We start from the raw sequence: 17104 nt of genomic DNA on the forward strand, positions 1-17104 counted from the left end.
ATAGACTGTTAGGTGTGCCTCCTAAAATAGAGGGATTGGAGAGGGTTAGCGAGAAGAAAAGAGGCGTGTAGTAAAAGAGGATATGGATAAAACAGAGAGATAAGGAAAGGGTACACCGCGCAGGGTCGTGTGTGTGTGTGTACAACCTGACAAGCCAGTTCTGTTCATCTGTCAGGGTGGATGCTCGCAGACGAGGGCGCAGCCTGATAAATGTTTGATGACAACAACTCAGCCAGGCACAGTGGAGCCACCTGACAGTAATGACATGCACACACACGCCACACCGCACAGACGCCACACACACACACACACGTCACACACACACACGCCACACCACCTCTCTTCTATTGCACTCTGCAAAGACTACAATCAATCAATATCAATCAATGGCAAATGAGAATTGTGAGACAAAAAAATATCAATAAAAAAAAAATCCAAAGCCAAATCAGAAGTTGGCTAAATCCACTCTACAAACAATTTATATTACATGAAATCCTGGCAAATCAAACCAACAACCAATATTTGTCCAAACTGGTTTATCTGGGTTGAAATATAGGAGGTAGTTAATGTAGGAGGTCATGTATGAAGGAACGCAGTGTATGTAGGAGGTAGTGTGTAGGAGGCAGTGTGTGTAGGAGGTAGTGTATGTAGGAGGTCATGTATGAAGAGAGGCAGTGTATGTAGGAGGCAGTGTATGTAGGAGGTCATGTATGAAGAGAGGCAGTGTATGTAGGAGGCAGTGTATGTAGGAGGTCATGTATGAAGAGAGGCAGTGTATGTAGGAGGCAGTGTATGTAGGAGGTCATGTATGTAGGAGGTCATGTATGTAGGGAGGTCATGTATGTAGGAGGTCATGTATGTAGGGAGGTATTCTCTGCAGAAAGGTTCTCTCAGGGACGGTGAACGCTGGTCAGGATTAAACATTTACCAGAGTAAACACAGCCTGCCAAGCCTCCTTGACCTCACGCTCTGCACTCCTGTCAAACACTAATAAACATACCTGTGTGTGTGTGTGTGTGGTGAAACAGCTCAGGACATAGTGTTCTCCTACATACCAATGTGTGTGTGACGGTGTGTGTGTGTGCGGTAGAGAGAAAAAGTTGGCACACTAATTTGTTCCCACATATATAAACCCATAGAAAAAAGCTGGTGTCAGGCATGGAATTCAGTCATACATAGTTAAATGCACCACAAATTAACTAAAGAAGATTAAGTCGTTATTTTAATCACCCAATAAATATGAAGCAACCCCACGTGTCATTTTTCTAACAACCGAGGTAGACAGGTTGGGGTGGGCGCTTGTGTGTACAAGCCTGCTTTCCTCACCGACAGTATTACCCACAATGCAATATGAAGAGATATGCGCTTGTTGTGTATAATATTTGGATCTGCCATGTTACTGGATAACTAGTCAGTCCCTCATTGATAAATATGACAATGCTTTAGGGGGTTTCACACTACACCACACCATGAGCAGTCCTAGTGTGTTCCCATGTGTACAATCACACACACACACACACACACACATCCCCCCCCCCCATGATGTCAGGTGGAGACATCTCCAAAACCTTTTTAAGATTACTGGATGAGCTAATGACATGATGAAATCATTAATTATTCAGTTGATGGAGTTGAGGAAGCCGGAAGAATGGGAGGTTTCAAGACTTCAGGGCCACACCCTGACCCTACTCCCACACCGCACCCCACCCCCACACCACACCCCCACTCTCCAGGCCCACACAAACACATCATGACAAATTTGTCACTTTAAAGTAACAGTATTTCTCAGTACCCCCTCCCCCCACCACCACCGCTATTTGCACACACACACACAGAATATTGGAAAAACAGATGTTTACACAAGGAAAAGAGCCTTGTCGGTGTAAACACAGCATGTGAACAACATGTTGAGTTGTCCCCTCTTAATACACAACAGAGTTCTGCTTTTACAGATAAGTTTACAGCTCCAACATCCGGCCTGCCCACAGAAGGGTGTACTAGACTATCTCCGTGTGTGTGTGTGTGTGTCTGTATACAGTCAGATGTGCCTGATAATCATTCTGAATCGAGTCCCGTCATCACATTCAATGCCAGGAAACAGATGCAACCTTTCCTTTCCTGCCCAACAGTCCCTGTGTCTCTCTGTCCACATTCAAGGTAGGTGTGTGTGTGTGTGTGACAGAGTGTTTATATTCAGTGTAACATTCACCATGACTCAAAGCTTGAAAGCTCCGCTCTTTCACTCAAGCGCTCTAACAAGCTGACGCTCTAAACCTATTTCCTACCTGCCATGACTCAGAGCAACGTTGAGTCACCGTTTACACTTAACTTGAGAGAGGGGAGTAGAGCAGAGTTGCGAAATAAGAACATGTCAATGATCAACTCTCTCTCTCTCTCTCTCTCTCTCTGCTGCCTCTACAAGCAGACACAGGACTGTTTGTGACCAGACAGCGGTTCCCCTCGGGGATCGGAATGTGACATTTGCGGGCCGGTTGTAATTTCCTGGTCGTGTGTTTACAGCCGTGTTACCTGCACTGGGAGTTTTGCTATCAGTTCTGTTTAGGGAGGGTTCACGGCACCAGACCAAAAACAACCACTAACGCATGTGCACACACACACACACACACAACCCCAGGGCACTTCCTGTTGAAGTCATGCTGTGACTTCTCCATACTGCTTTCTGATAGGCTAAATGGAACATCATCCATGCATACATCTACCCAGGCCTGTAGCTCCAGAGGTTTCTACAGTAATGGAAGAGGCCCTCCTTAACCAGGGAGCCCAGGCGGCTGTGGCTGAAACCTGAACACACTAGAGACTGCTCTACTAGACTTCTGAAGAAAAACATCAAGAACACAAATCGAGCGTTAATGTTTCACGCCTGCATTTGGTTTCTGCTTCTTAGTGTAAGGGTTAGATAAGTCATTTAGGGTATTTTACATCCTGGTCCTGCATGTGTGTGCATGTATGTGTGTGAGAGGGTATCGCTGCCCCCCCTCCTCTGTCTAATTTCCCAGGTTCCGAGGCCTGCTGCCACTACCGGGTCAGACCATTACAAGGTCAGAGGGTCCACTCACATTCCAGAGCCTTTAATAGTTCACTACCTTAACAGCGTACTGACAGAGATATAGTTAGAAGGGGGAAAGAGAAAAATAGATAAAGAGTAGGGGAGGGAGGGAGATGTGGAAAGAAAAAGAGGTGGAGAGAGAGGGAATAATTGGAGGGAGGGGAGAGAAATAGTTCAGGGCTGCCAACTCTCACGCATTGGCTGTGAGACACACGCATTTCAACCAGTTCACACGCTTTCATGCCACACCTTGTATTTCTCACGCTGAGAAGGCAACAGTAATGGACTGGGGGGGGGGGGGGGGGGGGGGGGGGGCAGCAACATTTTGTTTGGCCCCAGCAAATCTCAATCCAAGGTTTTTTGAAAAGTTGGCAGCCCTGATAATTGTGTAGAGAGACACGGAAAAAGAGGTACAAGGAGGGGGAAAAGTGGGGGAGGTAAAGATAGAAAAAGGGACAGAATAAAAAGAGAAATGGAGAACGTGAAAGGTAAAAGCAGCTGAAAGGAAAACGGACCAGCCTCAATGAAAAGGACTCCCTCGAAAACGACAGAGAGCACGGCTCGAACGCCAACGCGCTCCTCCTCGTCGGTCTGCCAGGCACCGGGATCTCGACGGCTTGGTCAGCACACGTCCCTCGTCCAGCGAGCTGGTGGGCAGGTTGCTGAGAGAGCAGTCAATCCCAGCATGCCCTGAGAGACTGAGAGAACCAAGTATCTTCTAAGTAACTACAATGTTTTAACTCTAGGCTACTGTCCAGTTACATAGTAACTAGTTACTGTAACCTAAATGGAAAGTGTTGCCAGGCTTCTTTTTCATCAAATGGCAGGAGATTTACATTTCTAATATCTTTAAGCCATTTGCTTTTGTCTGGGTGGTTAAAAAGAGGCAGCTGGTCCCAATATGAACGGTCCCATAGAGAGCCCAGAAGGACTGTCCCTTTCTGGGAGTGCCAGTGATGTTTACCGACACTCCGCTGAATAAATGATGAGCGGCCATTAGAGAGCTTATCAATGTTTTATTACTTCAAAAGGCAATAAAAAGGAAACAATAAAAGAACCAGATAGTCTACAGAAGTAGCGCAACAGAAGTAGTGCAACAGAGCCATAAAAAAAATGACTAACGACTCCTCTGTTGCCTCATCATGGGACAACTGGATCAAACACAGAGACACACAGAGACACACAGAGACACACAGAGACACACAGAGACACACAGAGACACACAGAGACACACAGAGACACACACAGACACACACATCATTGTGTGTTTTTAAGACACAGCAGTGGTCTGAAATGTCAGCAGAGGCAGATTTCAGAAAGTACAGTACTGTTGGGCAACGTCATCTCCTCTCCCTCTTTCTCAGATGAGTTCAGACTCCTGGATGGTCTTGGGGGGGCTGTGGGACTCCTGGAAGGTCTTGGGGGGGCTGTGGGACTCCTGGACGGTCTTGGGGGGGCTGTGGGACTCCTGGACGGTCTTGGGGGGGATGTGGGACTCTTGGACGGTCTTGGGGGGGATGTGGGACTCCTGGACGGTCTTGGGGGGGATGTGGGACTCCTGGACGGTCTTGGGGGGGATGTGGGGGATGTGGGACTCCTGGACGGTCTTGGGGGGGATGTGGGGGATGTGGGACTCCTGGACGGTCTTGGGGGGGATGTGGGACTCCTGGACGGTCTTGGGGGGGATGTGGGACTCCTGGACGGTCTTGGGGGGGATGTGGGACTCCTGGACGGTCTTGGGGGGGATGTGGGACTCCTGGACGGTCTTGGGGGGGATGTGGGACTCCTGGACGGTCTTGGGGGGGATGTGGGACTCCTGGACGGTTTTGGGGGGGATGTGGGACTCCTGGACGGTCTTGGGGGGGATGTGGGAGTCCTGGACGGTCTTGGGGGGGATGTGGGACTCCTGGACGGTTTTGGGGGGGATGTGGGACTCCTGGACGGTCTTGGGGGGGATGTGGGACTCCTGGACGGTCTTGGGGGGGATGTGGGACTCCTGGACGGTCTTGGGGGGGATGTGGGACTCCTGCATCTCCTGGCATTTTGTTGACAACTCCCTGAGACACGGGGGAGAGACAGGGAGACAAAGTGAGAGAAACAGAACTAAGAAGGTCCTCCAGATAGGCGGTCAAAACTGAGGCATTCCTCTGAAGGCCCTCTCTAAGGTCTGATCCAGGACCAGCCAACCTGCCATCACTTCCAAAGGCAGAAAAGAAAAAAAAACAATCTGACCAGAGACCAGCTGCCCCTTTTAACCTCTTTTTAACCACCCAGACAAACAAGAAAGGTTAAAGATATTAGAAACGTAAATCTCCTGCCGTTTTATGAAAAAGAAGCCTGGCAACACTTAGTACTTTTAGGTTACAGTAACTACTATGTAACTGGACAGTATATCGTTAAAACATTGTAGTTACTTAGCAGAGCCTATGTAATGATTTAGTAATTGTGGGACATATCTTTGTCATCACTCTGAACAGGATTATGGGATGTTTTGGGGACTGAGTGCACTCAGTTCTTTAGGACTGCATTCAGCTGAAGCCAGCTGTGTAAGCTTTCTTTCACAGAGACACTCTGTAAGGAGATCACGAAAACAGAGAGGCGCGCATGTTGTCAAGCAAACATTGTTGTAACAACCTTTTCAGAATGTCCAAAGGGCAAAATAAATAAATAAATAAACTGAACGTAAAAGAGACCCACACAGACACACACTCCTGAAACCAAGGCGGTCTGAAAGGATCTGCTTTCAGAGAGTTGTGTCTATTTGTGTGATGTCAAAATACATCAAAAATGGTCTTGGTAAAAGGTAAGAATGTGACTTTACAAATCTCTCCTCACACAGGCCAGATCAACAACAGAGAACGCTAAAAGCCCTCAGACGACAGCTCTCCTCGGTTCTCCTCCTCTCCCCATCCCTCGCTCTTTTCCCGCCCTCCCCCGCTCTCTTTCCTTCGGCTGTAAGAGCACTCTGCGTTTCACAAGCAAAACAACCCACCCCCCCTCCACACACACACACACTCACACACTTCTCTTGTCAGACAGCTGAATAGGAGAGTCCATGCCCAGATATACAGAGACACCAAGAGGCTCAGACCTGAAGACTAGAGAGACTTGGGAGAGCTCTTGGGCCACTAGGCCCTGGTAGTGGGGTGGCCTGGTAAGTGGGGAGGCCTGGTCGTGGGGAGGCCTGGTAGTGGGGTGGCCTGGTAAGTGGGGAGGCCTGGTAGTGGGGAGGCCTGGTCGTGGGGAGGCCTGGTCGTGGGGAGGCCTGGTAGTGGGGGGGCCTGGTCGTGGGAAGGCCTGGAAGTGGGGAGGCCTGGTCGTGGGGAGGGGGTACAGAGTGGGACCTGATCTTGGAGACGGCGGTTCAGTGTAAAGCAGCTGTGACCCCCGGGGTGCCTCCCTCCGCCTGCCTGCAGACAGAGAGCTCACAGAGGCACAGCCTCGTTCATGATCCACACTTCCCCACCGCAACAGCCTGCTGCACACTGGAGGGGATCCGGGAGAGAGTGCCTGTCTGTGTGTGGGTTGGTGCGCTTGTACGTTGATATGTGTGTGTATATATGTGCGTCTGTGCATGTATGGTGTGTGTGTGTGTCTGTGTGCGTGTTTGTGTGCACGCGTGTTTATATGTGCGTGTCTGTGCATGTATGATGTGTGTCTGTGTGTGTGTGTGTGGTGCGTGTGTGTGTGTGGTTACACCGTTCCCTAACTAAGCCTGGAGCGACTCTCAACAGGTCTCCAGGGAAACCAGACAGCTGCATCAGGATCCTACTGCACGACAGCCCAGTAAAGAGTAGAGTACAGTAGGGAACGGAGAAGAGCAGAGTGCAGACAGTGTAGGCAAGAGAATACATTCACATTGAGTCATTTAGCAGACGCCCTTATCCAGAGAGACTTACAGTAAGTAGGGTGAAGTGCCTTGCCCAAGGACACAACATCATTTTTCACCAGATGAAAATGCAGATGAAAATGGAATAGCACAGAGCAGGATAGAGCGGAGCACAACAGAACAGAGACAAACCCATGCTGCTGCGGACAGACCTCCCACAGCAAGCAGATCCCAAACCTTCCCATTGGCTGATAATGGAACCCCGCTTCCTGTCATTCCTGGGCCCTCACCTGGAGCGGGGACTGAGGGTCTGACACATCAGGCTTCCTCCCCAGAGAAGCGACACACACGTCACAAGACCCTGGGTCGACCTCCTCTGTCACCCCGGGTTAGTGACGCTCCGCAGTGCCGACACTGGGGCTGTGTGTGGGGGTCGTGCGGCGACAGATGCATACGTGCACACACACACACATTGACGTGTAGCTGTGCATCCGCACACCAGTTCACTTATGCTTGTGCACACGCACACGCACACGCGCAGTCGCCATGTCATTCCGAGGTTTGGGGAGATTACCTCGAGGACGTTAGGCACGGAGGATTTAGCCGCGTGTGTCTGGCGCTGGGCGGCGATAAGAGAGCGGGCCCCACCATTCACGCCGTCTGTTCCACACACAATGGAGGTCTGTGGAGAGGGGCCCCAGTCAGAGAGGGGCCCCAATCAGACGGGGCCCCCAGCAGAGCCCGTCGCCTCCCGGGACGGAGAACCACAACAACGACCACCCCCCCCCCCCCCCAGCCTGGACGCATTCAGATGATATTTTCATCTCGATTTAATTGAGAGGTTTTCTCCCCCCCCTTTTGAACTTTTGTTTTATCGACTCTAGACCAACGAGAGCTCACAGAACCCCGGTTTGTAGTCTTAACGCTCGGTTTTGGGAAAGGGTGGTAATCCTGACCGGTGGAGGCACACTGCCTTCCGGAGGCAGCACAACAGTAGAGGCTGCCTCCTGCTCTCACAGTCTGCCTCAGTCCCCTTCCCCAGTCCCCTGGCCCCCACAGCGGATCCTCATGGTAAGAGGCCGAACAAAACCGAGTGGTTCTGCATGACCTCATCGTACAACACACACACACAGTTGCACACAAACGCGAGTACACATCCACAAACTCTCAATTTCTCACACACACCCACGTACACACGCATGTACACCCGCACACAGAAATGTGGAGCCTAAACGACAGAGAAGACCTGGGAGCACTCGAGCCCGTTTCACATACTGTAGCTAAGACGGCACCTAGCTGCTAACAAAGAGCAGCATTGTCAGAGATACTGAGAGCTCGTTCCTGGCCCGCCAGCATAGTGGGACCTGAATGTGAAAACCAGGGAATGGGGTGAGAGAGAAAGAGATGCATATCCATACCTCTCGCTCCATCCCTCGCTTCATCCATCCATACATCCATGACTCTCACGTCTCACACTACCCTGCACACGGTAACAGGAGTCAAACCCTCTTCTCTGTGTCCTCGTGTAAATACATGTCTCCATCTCAGGTTTCTAGGATCACTGGAGTATCAGGAGATACAAGTACAGTACAGGTACAGTACTGTGTAGTGCAGATACAGTACTGTGTAGTGCAGATACAGTACTGTGTAGTACAGATACAATACTGTGTAGCTTTTGTTTGGTGAATCTATAATACTGAGTCAGATTCCAGATAAACAGCAACTCCCTGGTCAAAACAACCCATTGACTCAGCACCCCCCCACAGCATCTCAGCATGGAGCTAGACCAGGAAAGACTCAAATAGTTCAGTCACTCGACAGGATTTATGGATGACAGAATGGTTCCACACGGCCACTAATAATGGGGGGGTCATTTTCTCCTAAAACATTTAGGCTCGGTGCCGCGTAGTCGGAGCTCTAGGTGACAGGTAGAGGTGTGAGGCTTGCTCTGGGGGGGGGGGGGGGGGGGGGGGGGGGGGGGCAGGGGGGGTTAGAGGCTCCCCACCACTCTGGACAAAGACAGTAATTATTGGCTTTTCTGTCCAAGCAGACGTAAGGCATGCATAATTCAAATTCAATTACACTGTAGGGAACAGTAGGAAACGTGAGGAGAGGAGAAGAGGAAAGGAGAGTAGATTTTCACTCCGGTAACACGCCGTTTCCTCGTCGATGAGTCAGCAAAACGTCCTCAAAACCAGCTGAGCGTTTCTTCTGGAAGGGAGGGGGGAAAAAACTATCGCTTTTGACAGCCCAGAGGCGATCAGAAATGTAAGGCTCAAAGCTACCAGGGACTTGTTTCCCCTTGGTTGTGTTGAGACACTGGGGAGAGTCCCGAGACGTGTTTGAAGGACGCCCTCACTTTAGTGAGGACAGAACAGCACCTACTTACAGCCACTACGCGGTAGTCATGACCTAGACTGGTCACGGGGCTGGGGGCCTCTCACTCCCTAGCATCCGGGGTAAAGGTAAGCTCTGACGAGGTCACTCCCGGGCACAGAGGAGTGTGTGTTTGTGTGTGTGTGTGTGTGGGCGGGGGGCGTTCAGGTCAGACGATCAGCAACAATCTAAAAAGGCTCTTAAAGTCACACAGGTGCATCATCTCTACCCTCTCCAGCCCACCCTTCACACCAGTGTGTTTATACCATGACCTAACCATCCCACCATGTCGTGTTCACGGGTCTGTTGGGAGGAGGGGGGGGGGGGCCGTGGGAGTTCCTCACCACCGTGGAGGAGGATTCTCGGAACGGGAGGGAAGGCGACCTTTCACACGGCGGCGTGTTCACCGTGGTCCCGTTATCACCAACTCGTACTTTTGCCGCAATCTCCGAAGGCGCTTGCCTGGCTCCGCCCAGACCTGCGGACCTCCACGGCCCCTCCCAGGACCCCTCCCACGGCCCCCGTGTGTTTTCTCGTGTGAGACCAGGACACCTCGACAGGGCCAGGGTCCAACCACAGGGCCTGGGACTCATGTTCCAGGCTTGGTGGCGTCAACAGAGACGATAGGACACTTGCGTATGACACCGGAGCATGTACTCCCACACACGCCATACCCACGGGCTTCTCTGGCGAGCCCTCGACTCGGCTCAATCTGGGACGAGGCTCCTCGTGTTTCAGTCCATCCCCTGTGAACGGTCGTCCGAGAGTCGGCTCCCACACTCTCACGTTTCCAGACCGGCGTGAACAGCCTGGTTTGACAGCCTGGATCGCCCCCCCCCCCCCCCCCCCCCCCCCCTCCCAGACGCTGCCCACAGCCTGGCAGCAGCCGACAAATGCTGGGAAAAAACGAAAATCACGAGAGAAGTCATGAATGATTAAGAAACTGGGGTTGTAGCATGTCATATGAGAGGCTAGAGAGAGAGAGAGAGGGGGGCTGGGACACAGTAGGATCCACGCTCGCTCGTTTCCTGACCACCTGGCTAGTCTTGACTCCTGGCTGGGCTCTGTCTCTCCTGCCCTCCTTCACCAGGCTGGGCTCTGTCTCTGCTGCCCTCCTTCACCAGGCTGGGCTCTGTCTCTGCTGCCCTCCTTCACCAGGCTGGGCTCTGTCTCTGCTGCCCTCCTGCACCAGGCTGGGCTCTGTCTCTGCTGCCCTCCTGCACCAGGCTGGGCTCTGTCTCTGCTGCCCTCCTTCACCAGGCTGGGCTCTGTCTCTGCTGCCCTCCTGCACCAGGCTGGGCTCTGTCTCTCCTGCCCTCCTGCACCAGGCTGGGCTCTGTCTCTCCTGCCCTCCTGCACCAGGCTGGGCTCTGTCTCTCCCGCACCAGGCTGGGCTCTGTCTCTGCTGCCCTCCTTCACCAGGCTGGGCTCTGTCTCTCCTGCCCTCCTGCACCAGGCTGGGCTCTGTCTCTGCTGCCCTCCTTCACCAGGCTGGGCTCTGTCTCTGCTGCCCTCCTTCACCAGGCTGGGCTCTGTCTCTGCTGCCCTCCTGCACCAGGCTGGGCTCTGTCTCTGCTGCCCTCCTTCACCAGGCTGGGCTCTGTCTCTCCTGCCCTCCTGCACCAGGCTGGGCTCTGTCTCTGCTGCCCTCCTGCACCAGGCTGGGCTCTGTCTCTCCTGCCCTCCTGCACCAGGCTGGGCTCTGTCTCTACTGCCCTACTGCACCAGGCTGGGTGTTTGTGTCTGTTTCCGTGTTTCCAGTCTGTCTGTTTCTTCCGTGATCACACACACGCTCTCCCTGCGTGGGACTGTGGCACGGTACAGCTGTGACGGCACAACGGTTGTCATCCATCAACAGAGTGTCCCTCAAGGGTAAGCAGGAGGCAGCTCTCTCCCAGACCCCTCCAGGCGAGGCGATAGCGGCAGAGGCAGGGATAGAGGCCAGGGGAGGCAGGGTTGGAGGCAGGGGGTGGGGGAGGCAGCTCTGTGATCGCAGGTGCACAGCCCTGCACACCGTTACACAACACAGCCAGCTCACCTGAGGCTGAGAGGCGGGGCTCTGTGGACTAGGTCAGAGTGTGAGTGTGTGTGTGTTTGTGTTTTCCAAATGGGCATGGACACACGCGTGATTGGGTTTCCAGCGTGCTATAATATGATCACACTCGCTATTCAGGTCCCTGTGGCAATTCACAACGTTGTGTGCGTGTGCGTGTGTGTGCGTAGGGTGGGGGGTTAGAAGAGGTTAAAGAGCAAGCTCTTACACCACTGAACATACAACCAGATCATATCACTTCTACAACACACATGCATGGGCGAGCGGACACACACACACACACACACACACATCGCGGGACAGGACCAAAGCAGCAGGATTCTCCCCTAGTGCGTGATCTCTCTGAGCCAGCATCTAATGGCAGTGTTTGTTTACAGTAATCCCCTTTGTTATACTTATCATATGGACTATGGCATGGCAGAGAGTAGCATATCATGCAAGATATGTCTGTCACACACACACACTACACCACACACACACAACACCACATACACACTACACCACAAACACACGCTACAACGCACACTCACAGCAGGAGTCAGAGTGGGGTTGGGGAGGCAGACAACAATGAGGTCATGTGTTTTCTGTTCATGTGTTTTAGTTTAAATATAATATTGTAAAAGTGCGCCCCTTTTTTTAATCACCCAAAGTCCTTCGTGTTATATATCACAGGCCAGCTCCTCTTCATCTCTCACTGTATGCCATCACGCGCTTGCTGATTTGCACACCCCGTTAAACACCGAAACCCCAAACCGAACGCATGTATAACCTGTAACGTAAGCGACCTGTTCGGTCGTGAGACGCACAGGTAAACACATTTCCCCGTCAAACCCTTTTCCCATCGGGAAAACGGTGCAAGAGTTCAAGACGCCAATAAATTGTAGACAAGTAAAGACGAACAAATGCGCCAGAGCTTCAGCCTGCCTTGGTGAGCAGCTCCCAGTGCGGGAGGCTGCCGTTGCGTGTGGAAGTGGCAGCAGTTAAAAGACCTGTTGAGCGAGTTGGTGATCCACTGAGATATCAGACAGCGTGTCCCTGACACGTGTAATTATCCCTGTTATGCTCATCTCCGCAGCTTGTTTACCTCCCAGCCTGCAGACTGCCAGTCACCCTGCTAGCCAGAGACCCAGTCAGTGTGTGTGTGGGTGTGTGTGTGTGTGTGTGTGTGGGTAGGGGTGGGGGGGGGGGGAGGGTAGAGCTTGACGGGCAGGAAGAGAGCAAGTCTATATTGGTAGCGTGGAACATCCCCACCCTCCACACAGGAAGTGACATTCACACCAGGGTGTGTGAGCACAACCACCTGGTCCAGACCTGACCGGTGCATCACAGGTTAATGGTCAGTTTCCTGTAGGGCAGGATAGTGGTGAGTCCAGTCTCAAACCTCTGTACTAGTTTCCTTCCAAACCCCCCCCCCCCCCCCCCCCCGACTCCCTTCCTTTCTACCTTGACACCGACGAGGAACCAAAGACACCCATATCCTATCCCGTCAACACGTTCCACCACTAACAACTAAAAAAAGATAAGGAAGATACGACTCATCTAGATGTGTCGGTTTGCTGCAGCTCTCCTGTTCTTCTTCTGTGGTTGGAGGTGGACTTTTAGTCACAACTCCTCATCCCCCACCCCACCAGGCTGGAAGTCTTACCTCAGCAGAGCCCTGTGTGAGGGGAGATGTAGCTGGGGGAGGCTGGGGGGGTCGGAGGTCAGGGGTGATGAGAGGGGAGAGGGAGTGTGGGACGGCTTGGCAGGGCGTAGGTGGAAAGACTTGACTCGGATTGGCTGAAGGTTGCTGCCACGGCGACGGGCCAACCGGCCGACAGGACCAGTGCCCATTCTCCGGAGCGACGGCTCTCGTCTGCGGACACACACACACACACTGTTACAGCAATAAGGACAACCAAACCATCAACTGTCTCTTATACTCTCCTTCATTCATCCATATTGCTGTCCCCTATTCCTGTTGGCCTCCCATTTCCGCTCACTCAACTGTGAGCGTCAAAAACATCGGAAAGCATTACCAGAGGACGCAGCTGCGAATGGGTGGGCTGGTGTGTGTGTGTGTGTGTGTGTGAGAGAGACTAGCCTGTTAACCTACATGCCCCTGTCACTTTACCTTCAGAACAGCCCGGTTATTGACAGTTCCTCTGTAGATCAATATACAATTTTACCACTCGCTGTCAAACTGCCAGGTAGGTCACCAAACGTAAACAAACGTGCAGCGTAGCAACCAGAGAGGAAGTGAAAGAGTCAGCAGCCAGTCAAACCGCACATAGTAGATAAGCATGTGGAGAAATGTAAACCCTGTCGTGAACTTTGACCCCAGAGGTCACGAGAGGGCAGCTGGAGGACAGGGCAGAGGAACTCTGGGCTCTGCCTCAGTGGGAATCTCCCAGAAAGCCTCCAGACACATGCCATGTTCAGAATGATTCAGATTCTCGGGTTGTTTGGGTTGAAATGCGTCACATGACCATGGTATTCCGTGAGGTGACCCCTGACCTACTGTACACCCTCTTTCCAGGTCAGTCTCAGTCAGGGGTCAACCCGGCCTGACCCCCAAGACCTGGACCGTGTGTTTGCTGCTCCCCCCCCCCCAACCATCACACAACAACACCCAGACACACACCGCAACACTTGAGCTCACCAGGCATACATTGTCTTCCTGGGAGTCTGAGGGAAGTTCTGACTTCCTTCCTGGGCCCCTGGCTGGAGCACAGACCAGCTCCGTGAGCTTACACAGTCTTGGGATGGTTGGGTTGTACTGGGTCTTACTTAGGGACCCCCCCACCCCCGAGGGTTAGGGGCCAAAGGCTGAGCTGAGTCAGCACCTGGTGGAGAGAGCAGTCCAATCCGCCCTTTGTCCCCTAGTCGTGTAATCCGCCGTCCAATTAGATCCCTTCATCTAATCCCTTCGTTGACCCCCGGTGACACCGGGCGACCTCGCTCCTTGTCACAGCGACCCCGGACGCTTGACAGTAATGCGGGAGCAGTGAGGAATGACAGGTATGTTGTGTGCAAACACACACGTGCACACACACACGACAAATACTTCTGCCAGGCACACACACTTTCCCTACACTCTTTTCTCCCTACTCATGCATACACATGAGCATCCTGCGCACACACACACACACTCAGACTCACAGACAAGCACACACGCAGTCTCTGCCTCCACTCCTATGTGTGGCATGTTATAGCTGAGAGCGTGTCAGCCAGGTGAGGAACAGAGCCAGTCTCTGGGCTCCTCCTGGGCGAGGTGAAAGGAATCTCTCTTGAGTCAGAGACATACTTCTATTGTCAGCGATGTCAAGAGTTGACGAGCTCGATGCTGACCACAAATGACTTTGAATAAGACTTTAAATAGATAACAGACAAGGCCGGGCCCACGGTTGTTTGAAAGGGTCTCCACCTCTGAGATGCGCGAGTGACGCCCAAGGTAGGGACAACGTGAAGCCGATTGTTTACGACCTTGACTTTCCAGTCCTGGTTCCTCTGTAGGCCCTGTATGAAAACACGTGGTTCCCTCACACACATAGGAATACGTTGACGCTCGGCATGTAACAGGAGTGAGAATGAGCCGCAAGCACATATGCCGTTATGACACATTCCAGAAAGATTGCGCTCAGATTGAGATCGAATCTTCTCCTGAGCTTCTTGTTGTTTGAAGGAAAAACCTTGAGCGACTTCAGATACGACGAATACGTCTGTGTCTGTTTCCGGCCGTGCTAAACCGTGTGAGTCAATGAAAGGGAGTCGATTTGTGGGGAAAAAAAGGGAGATTGGGAAATGGTCAGTTAAAAACTAGGGAAAACTACTGACGAAAAAGTGTTTAACGGGGAAAATCATTCATCATCCAGCAACCCTCACCTGTTATCTTCCCCCTGTACAGGGGCATCCGGAGAGGAGGGGCCCTTGACCGAGGCCCCGCCCACACCGTGGGGCCGTCCTTTCAGGCTCCGCCTCTTCCCTTTCATCTGTGGGAGGGGCCAGGGACAACGTAAGACACAAGAGAATACATTTAGTCATTTAGCAGACCCTCTTACAGTAAGTACAGGCACATTCCCCCCCCCCCCCCCCCCCCCCCCCCCCGAGTCAAGTAGGGTGAAGTGCCTTGCCCAAGGACACAACGTCATTTTGCAACCGGCAATCTTCTGTTTAACAGCCCGACTCCCTAACCGCTCAGCCATCTGAGCCCCCCAGAATAGATATCATGACAGCTGATAAGAGATCTTTCAAACAAAATGCATGACAAATTAAGGGTGTTGCATCTTGTATTTGATTGATTATACAAATAAATACTGAGATTAGGGGCTATTTGGTCTATTCTCGCAACCACAGCCCTCAGTATACAGGAGGTTCTAAGATATGAGACTTATCTGCCAGCTTTGACAAACTTCTAATACTCCAAGTAGCTGCCAAAGTTTATTTGACTGAATTGTGTTTTTTTCCCCTGACAAGGCATGTTTCTGTAAGCCTGAATGTGGAAAAACAGACTTCCCCAAAGAACCACCAGACAGAATGATCCGAAATCCTCTCTCCTGTGTGGATTATGTGGCCTATATTGAGGGAAATGGTGACTGCAGCCTGGTAGGAAGACGGAAGCATGAATGTATGAAACATAAAGGTCAAACTAAAGCCTGGAGATCCTTTAATACTGTAGGGCCAAAGTGACCATGCAAAAGGAAATAACAGACACACACTCTCTCTCCCCTTCATACACACACACTCTCTCTCCCCTTCACACTCACACACACTCTCTCTCCCATTCACACACACACACACACACTCTCTCTCCCATTCACACACACACTCTCTCTCCCCTTCACACTCACACTCTCTCTCTCCCATTCACACACACACTCAGTCTCCCCTTCACACACACACACACTCTCTCTCTCTCTCTCCTTCACACACACACTCTCTCTCCCCTTCACACACACACATACACGCACTAATCTCGAACCAAAACTCTCGGCAGAGTGGATTGGCAGATCTCAAATATGGTGGCAGCTTAACTCAAAACAGAAAGAAACAAAAAATGGGGCTTGATTTGAAGTCTAAACAGTCTTTTTTCTCTCTGTTAAATAATCCAATGGCCTAAAAGTGTCTGGGTAATCTCAGAACGCTTTTGACAAACTAAAGGACACCTGACATAAGGTGCTAGATCTAGACCGGCCCCCGCTCCACTCCTCTCCTCTCCGCACCCCCCCACCCCAACCCTACCTGAGCCTGGAGGAGAGGGAAGGCCTCAGAGGGTGTTCCTCCAGCTACAGAGCTGGGGGTCCCGGGCTGGGGGGTGCCAGGGTGAGGGAGGCCAGGCTTGCTGTGCTTCCCCGACTGCTGGAAGTAGCGCTGGGCCACACGGACAACCCGTCTGAACGCTGCCCTGGGTCCAGACACGGAGGAATCTGTCGAGTACAACCATCACAACGGTCAAATCCCTTACTCCTTCCCTCCTTCCTCCCTCCATCCTCCACCTCCCTCCCTCCCTCCCTCCACCTCAGTGTGTTTAGACTAACCCTAACCCATCCTCAGGGAGAACCTCAAGTGTTGCGTTTCGTATAGTACTGAGGTATAAGAAAAAAAGCTACAGTTCATCTGACTTCTGTAATGAATGAATGAAGTGTTACGTTATGCATCTTACTTTAGAGGGGTCTGAAAATGTTGTGGGGTCCATCTTAACGAGTCTGTCCCCGAGTCTGGCTTTCATAGTGTCTCAGATGTGACTCAAGTTTAAGCAAGATCTGGTGCCTCCTGAACTATTTTCATGGCTACACCCATC

Source organism: Hypomesus transpacificus, chromosome 14 (genome assembly GCF_021917145.1).
Source record: "Hypomesus transpacificus isolate Combined female chromosome 14, fHypTra1, whole genome shotgun sequence".
NCBI classification, from domain to species: Eukaryota; Metazoa; Chordata; class Actinopteri; order Osmeriformes; family Osmeridae; genus Hypomesus; species Hypomesus transpacificus.